General features: G+C 33.8%; 2 pseudogenes; one reads left to right on the forward strand and one right to left on the reverse strand.

Moving 5' to 3' along the window:
• The first annotated feature begins 212 nt into the window (after positions 1-212).
• LOC122097233 lies at positions 213-309 on the forward strand (annotated as a pseudogene).
• Positions 310-1,298: 989 nt separating this feature from the next.
• On the reverse strand, positions 1,299-2,008 carry LOC122097218 (annotated as a pseudogene).
• Between the last annotated feature and the right edge of the window lie 6,018 nt (positions 2,009-8,026).

Genomic DNA, 8,026 nt, shown 5'->3' on the forward strand with positions numbered 1-8,026 from the left:
CAAAAGACTTAAGATAGTCATTCACAAAAAAATTTGCAAATGTGAGTAATCAACTGATCAATATAATTTTTTCCACTATTCACAGAATTTTAGGGAAATAAGACCAATAGCATTGTTAGGAACAATAAGGTTACCTTGTTACAAGTAGGCACCCATAGGTATAAGCATGTATAAAGATTGCTTCATTAACTACATAATTTAGAGGATACTACATGCTTCAGCAGCATGTATACTCAAATTACAATACAGATACTAAAATGGCACTTGCACAAGGATAATATGAAAATGTGAGATGTATTCCATATTTTTCATTCTTCAGATGCAAGAAATGAAAAACAGTTATTAAAAAGTTGATTACAAAATTACAAGTATAACAATACACACAATTCATATAATTAAATTTAGTTTGACATCAGTGTATTAAACCTTCACCTCAGATAGGCGTTTACATAACATAAACTTTACAAAAATTTTCAAATTAGAGGTAGAGCGCTCGCCTTGAGCTGAAGAGCTGAGGGACAGCGCCCAGGCCCAGAGTTCAAGCCCCACGACCGACAAAAAAAAAAAAAAAAATTTAAGAAATAAACAATTCTTTAAAAAAAAAAAAAAAATTTCAAATTAGACAACATTGTCATTTTATCCCAAAGAAAAATAATATTAAGACCTAGAAAAAAAAGGAATAAAACTGTTTCTATATGGAATGCAATCAGAAAGGACATGTTAATGAACCTATATATTATAAAATAATGTAGAATTCAAAGTATATCTAGGAGAAAATAAAATAAATTATGAACATTATGCAAACATAGAATATAGAATATTTTAAAATATACATTTTCATGCAAGCACCAGAAATATTTTATCTTCTGTACTACTCATTTCAACAGGTAAGTTAAAATTATTTCTGATTAAAAAATCACAAACCCTGAAGAAATCATTGTACATGTGTACAAAAACTATTTAATATATTTTGACATCCAATGCAGGCAATTCACTTGGAAGAATTCTGCGGAATCCATGAATTTTTACAGTAAAATATTGGTGTTGCCAGGCACTGGTGGCTCATGCCTATAAACCCTAGCTACACAGGAGGCTGAGATCCGAGGATCATGGTTCAAAGCCAGCCTGGGAAGGAAAGTCTGTGGTACTCTTATCTCCAATAATCCACTAGTAAACTGGAAGTGGAGCTCTGGCTCAAGTGGTAGAGCACTCATCTTGAGCTGAAAAGCATAGGGATAGCTCCCAGGCCCAAGGTTCAAGCCCCATGACCGACCAAAAAATAAAAAAAGATATTGCTCTTACGACTTAGGTGAACAATTTGTGCAGCCTTCCAAAACTTGATAGAGGTAATGATACATACTTTTCTTTTTGGCAATATCAAATGCAGTTTCTTCTATGTTGTTCTTCAGGCCTGGTTTTATATAATGGTTCAAAAGAAGGAGATCCTGTGTATCTTTGCTATCTCAATTCTCAGCAGCAAGATGTGAGGGTGTCAAGAGGCCTTTAGTTTGGGCATTGGTATCTGTATCATGATGAAGTAGGAAAGCCACTCTGGTATTATTCCACGTATATGCACTATGCAGGGGTGTCCAGTCATCTAAAGTTATTACATGTGCCACTTGAGACACCAACTCACTGACAATGCCTAAGTGTCCACTGTAGGCTTCTCGATGAAGAGGGGTATACTCATCGTCATCCCTACTATTCACATGAGTGGCCTTTTGGGAAAGAAGTCTCTGCACTGTAGTAAGCCGAATATTTTTGGCAGCCCAATGAAGAAACTTACTTGGATCCTTCTCCATTTTTTTCTTGCAGTTGATACCATTCCTTACTTTTTCATGTTGTTCCTCATATTCCTAAGAATTTTCTAACCAGAGACTTTGAGTGCCAGTGAGAATGAGGTCTCCATGTATTTCCCTAATAGTTCATATTGTTTGAACTGGTCAGAAATATTCGTTGAATTTTCTGCATCCGTTTATTCACCATTATTTGTTTTCTCTTTTTCCAATTTTACTATTCGAAATTATTCTAACTGGAGAGTAGGGAATTTATGGAGAGCAGAGGAAAGATGTTCCTCCGTATTCAAACATACACACTGAAAATGAGGACCAGTGATGTCTTCATGTGCAACTTATTCTAGGAATGAGAAAATAGAATCTAATGCCTTCTATATAAATGATTTGGGAAATCCAAAGCAAAAAGTGAAATGATGCAACCAAAAATACAAAAGCAAAATAAATTAGGATAATTATGGAACAATCATATTATCCATGAGAACCAAGAAAGGGAGAGAGAGAGAGACAGATGTGCAGTGACCTAGCTAGCCACAAAATCTATGCCTCTGATCAATTTATAGAGCAAACAAAATTTTATTTTTTAAAAAAGATGGAAATAGAATTCATGTAATTATTTGAAGTTAGTAAATACATTTTTAGTAGCTTACATAAAGAGACATAACTTTGATCAAATTACAGAAAATCAACTAAATCCTTGATAATTCTAGTAACAGATCTGACTGAAATCAGTTGAATCACGCTTTTCCTGTACAATGAAGGAATAGGAGGGTAGTAAAGCAGCTAGAGAAGTCAGGGAGATGGTATCTGTGACAAAACTTTGTGGAAATTGGCATTGAGGATTTCTTACTCATGATCCACTTGCACTGGAAGCATGATTCTGAACTATTGCTTGCTGATTCTGAACTACTGATTTTATCATTATATTCTCCAAGAAAAAAATGTGAATTGATATTTAAGGACTACTAATACATTTTGACCTCCTCACTTTCAATCATCAACATCACATGAAGACTATAGACAGGCCTACTTTTTAGATGAAAGCAAATGTCTTTAAAAAAAAACAAGGAATGTATGTAGTCATGCAAAGGACTTCTATTTTACTAATGCCTCATGCATTTTTCTAATGTTGGGTACCAATATATAATGGATCTATTAGAAAACTCTTAACGCTCATATGTTCAATGGTGAGTTCTCTTACACTATATCATGGTATTTTTTGTGTATGGTCTTAAGAATAAATTTACATTACTAACTTGTATTTCTGACAGGACAGTATCATCACTGTACACCTTGCTTCTATACTCTCATTTTTAAATTAATATCTAAGTATGTGCATTAGATACCTATAGAGGAAAAAGTAGAAGCCACACTCATGGCTTATGTCTTTAGTAGTAGTTAATCAGAAAGATGAAATGTGTGGATTGTGGTTTGAAAGCAGACCAAGGAATAAAAAGTTCATTAGATTCTGATTTGAAGGTAACCAGCAAAAGCTAGAAATGGAGTTGTGGTACAAGCAGTAAAATGCTAGCCTTGAGAAAACTGAAACAAAAAATAAATACTGGGACAAAGCCAGGTCCTGAGTTCAAGCCCTAGTATTTGCACCAAACAAATGAATTAATTAATAAGGCAATTAATTAATTAAAAATAAATTAAGTGGTCACATGTGGAGAGGCAGATAAAATGTAACATGCGTGGTGATGGTTTATGTATTATTTTGTAATAAGGCATATTATCATTTGTCCTAATCACTAATATTTTATTTGAACTTTTTTGTACAATAAACCCTGAATTTAGCATGCATGTATATGTGTGTATACATGTGCGAACATGTGTGTATGTGTATATGTGTGCGTGTGCTGTTGCAATGTTGCTTGCCAATGTGGACAGGGTGAGGCTGAAAAGAGCTAACTGTGTTGCAATGTTTTTATTTATCAGTCTTCTGTCATGTCATTTCAGTGGAACCACCCGTCTGTACATATTATTTGTCTAATAATAACGTCATCATAATCAAAGCATTTACAACATTAAGTTAGATAAAGAGACTGCTTTCAGCTCTTATTGTATGTTAGGTAAGAAGATACAGACATAATTAGGTAGTAAGTTATTGCTGTAAAATCATTGTCAGTACAAAATATATATTTGACCTCTTAAATTGGTTATACTTTTAAGATACATTCATGGAGTGATTTGGACCGACTTTACCAAACAGATATTACTCTCTCGTTATTCCTGTAAAACACAAATTGGATAAACTCTTTCCGGATTTCTGTTGAAAATCACTTTCTTTGCAAGATCATATCTATTCTCACTAAGAGATAATCAAACCCATATTACTTTTGAATATCCCATCTTATTGATTGAAAGTAAGTATTGTGGATATGCTTGTTAGATATTCCTTTCAAAAATGAACAAACAAAAAGCATGTGTCATGTCCAGATTGTGGACGTATTTGAAAGTGTTTTGTACATGCACAGGGATCTTTACTAATGGCTCTTTTGTGGGAGTAACTATGGCAATTTTAACAAATAAGGCTTACATAACATCCCAGAGCAAGTCTTGGAATTTCTGAAAATCCTTTGAATATTTTAGTTTTATTTCAGTTCATTGACTATAGAGATAAAGTTTCTGAAATAAAAATTGTTAAGATCTGTAAATGTAAGTGGGTATATAGGCATTTTTATGCATCATTTTATGAAAACCCAGTTTTTATGAAAGTAAATGGAATAGAATAAAGAACGTAAGTGAATTGGGTAAGCTAATTATTAGTATAACTTTGTTTTCTATTAACAGTCCATTGAATGTACATGATGCACTTAAATTATTTCCTTTGTGTCTCTGTACTTCAGTTAGTTTTAGACTCTCTTTAGTTATGAGTGAACTTTTAGTATAAATAATGTTCTCTTAAAATGATTAGGATTATCCTTTTGTTTTGTGTCCTACTCCCAAGAAAATGAGTTATTTTTAAGTGTTAATAGTTTATCATTATCATTATCATTATCATTATCATAGGGAATTATTATCATGATCATTGGGAATTTAAAAATGCAGTAGTATTGGTGTCTTTTTAAACCAATTGTATTCACAAGTTGGAGAGTCTTAAATTCATACTTAGGTCTTGGTGTCTATGATTTTTACCCTCTCGTTCCTAACATTAATGATAGGTCAGACTGCATTTTTGGGTATATGAAGGGTAAAATATTTATCTGGGGTCAAAAGTGATTTTTATATCAGTCTTATTTTAATAATATTTTAAAGTAGTACATTTCTCTCAAAATGTTGGGTATAAAAAACAATGAAAACACTTCTAATGGTAAACAATTTAGGTGAGCTACAATGTGGAAACGATTGCTCCAAAAGATCTGCAGTCTGTTTCCATCAGGAATTGGGCAGGTCATTCTTTCAGTAAGAATGGGGTAAGAGATGGGGTCCCCAGGCAGTACAGTGTTGAGTGAAGGAATAAAATATGATTTCTACTATTTTGAGCTAGAAACCAAGAATGTTATAGTTTAGCAGTTCCTTTCACCAGAGAGGTATAAATTGATTATGAACTTGGAATTTTCGTATTGCAGTTACTTATTTTCTTTTTTGTTGTTGTTGTTGGTCATGGGGTTTGAACTCTCGGCTTGGGTACTGTCCCTGCACTCTTCCACTCAAGGCGAGCACTCTACCACTTGGACCACAGTGCCACTTCCAGCTTACTAGTGGTTTATTAGAGATAAGAGTCTCACAGTCTGTCCTGCCCGAGCCGGCTTTGAACCTCAATCCTCAGATCTCAGCCTCCTGAGTAGCTAGCATTATAGGTATGAGCCACTGGTGTCCGGCTTAATTACCTATTTTCTAAGAAAAATGAAGTGAAATATTATTAGAGTGTGCACAATAATTTTGGGAAATTTTCCTAGAATTAGTAGCCTGAGTGCTGGTATTTAGTTATAAAATAGAATGAGGTTATTTGATATGGTGGGACTGGACCGCAGGCTAACACTTACTATGTGTGCAAAGTTGTACTAGTAATTCCAACTCTGAAGACTTAAATATCATCATCTTAGAATTAAAAATAGAAGTAGTTCCACTTTATGGGATTATTGTAAGGATTAAATTAGATACCAAAGGTAAAGCACTTGGAAAAACAATCAGAGTTTGACACTTTGTACCTGTTATTTTATCATGTGATATATTCTAATATTTTTACTGTGATTTTTATATTGTGTCTATTTAGGATATGCATTGGCATTCATTGCGTTGTTCACTTTTTTGTCATTATGAGGATAATACCTACAAAGAAAATTTCTGAGAAGTAAATTATCATATTGACTCATGGTTTAAGATCAGATGTCTCCATTGTTTTTAATTATATTTTTATTAAATAGTTTTACGAAAGGTTTTCCATTCAACGAATCAGTTTATAAGAACAATGGATCTTTACATAACTTTCTCACATCCTTCCAAACCTCACCCCACTTTCATTTTTTCTAGTTTCATACTATCTGCATTGAATATTATGGCTTCACTCTCTACTTCCAGAAGTCCCTTTATTCCTTCCCTTTGACTTCCCCTCACATTTTCCAAGTGATATTTTCCTGGTATTCATTTTGTTGGATTAAAAGTTCAATTTTATAAGAAATTACACCTTTCAAATACTCCTCTGCAAATATCATGCTTTGATTAATATTGTTGTTTAACTTGCATAAAATTCTGGCTTCCAAATAAGCGTCCTTTGTGTGTCTGGCTCTGACCTCGTTTATTTAACATAATTTTAGATCTATCCATTTCTTTGCAACTGCTGTAACAGTCTTTATAATGGATGGGTGCAATCCAATTGTGTATATGTGCAACACTTTCTCCAACCATCCCTCCACTATAGGGTTTCTGGGCTGTTTCCATAAGTTCTCTACGGTTAATAGTGCAGTAGAGAACATTATTGTGAGAGTGATTTTACCGTAACCTTTTGTAAGAATTCACCACTATTTTTCTGGGAGCAATCCTCTAGCCAATTTTCCAGAATAAGCACATCCCTTCCATCATCTCCATCACAATGTTTTTCAAGATCTCAAAAACACACTACCCCCTACAGTTCTCAATCAGCTAAAACCACACTGTGCCCATATTCTTTGTTGTTTTTTTTTTGTCCAGTCAAGGGGCCTGAACTCTGGGCCTGGGCTCTGTACCTCAGCTTTTCTGCTCAAGGCTAATGATCTACCACTGGAACCACAGAGCCACATCCAGTTTCTTCTTTTTGCTTATGTGATGCTGAGGAATCAAACCCAGGGCCTAATGCATGCAAGGCAAGAGCTCTACTACTGAGCCATTTTCACAGCCCTGATGTGCCCATATTCTTTTAATACATTTTTTCATAATTTTACACATGATTTAGTAAGAACCTTCTATGTACTTTCCTAATGTGGGAATGAGGGATATGATAATAGAGTAAAAGTAAGAGATATGGAATTAATTAGCTATTATCATATTTAAAATAATTTTCAGCTCTAACTCATAGCCTCACTTACTATTATTTTAATCTTTATTTGATTACTTCACACCTATCCACTAAATTATAACATGTGATTTAAATACAAAGGCAAAAAAAATGTGGTTTGACTTTGACACTCATGTGTGAGGATGTACAACATGGGCAAATAAAGGGATTGGAATTAAAGCCATTACCCATTTTGTTAAATTGTTTTCTGAAACTGATTCACACAATTCATATTTCATTCAACAACAAGAAACGTGACAATTCCCTTTTCTTTGCTCCTCATTAAACTTGTTTCCATGTTATTTTATAATGAAGGATGATTTCATAAATGTACTGGAGATACAAAAATATGTTAAAATATTTCTATATGTATGCATTGATATAAATATACACACATATAAAGGTTATAATGATAAATTATAACTTCTGTAACTGTAGAATTTACTAAATTATTAAAAACATGGACGACTCAGGCGTGGAATCCTGGCTAATCAGGAGGCTGAGATCTGACAATCATGGTTTGAAGCTATCCTGGGCAGGAAAGTCCATGAACCTCTTATCTCCAAACAACCAAAAGAAAATCAGAATTGGAACTGTGGCTCAAAGTAGTAGAGTGATAGCCTTGAGAGAAAAGACTCAGAGATATCACCCAGGCTCTTAGTTCAAGAACTAAAATCTACCCCAAAAAAGTATTTAATTTACACTTGTGAAGAGTATTTCCTTCACCCAAATGCACATCCATGCTCATTTGCAAGGT

Source organism: Dipodomys spectabilis, unplaced genomic scaffold, assembly GCF_019054845.1.
Source record: "Dipodomys spectabilis isolate Male_0828 unplaced genomic scaffold, ASM1905484v1 ptg000418l, whole genome shotgun sequence".
Taxonomy (NCBI): Eukaryota; Metazoa; Chordata; class Mammalia; order Rodentia; family Heteromyidae; genus Dipodomys; species Dipodomys spectabilis.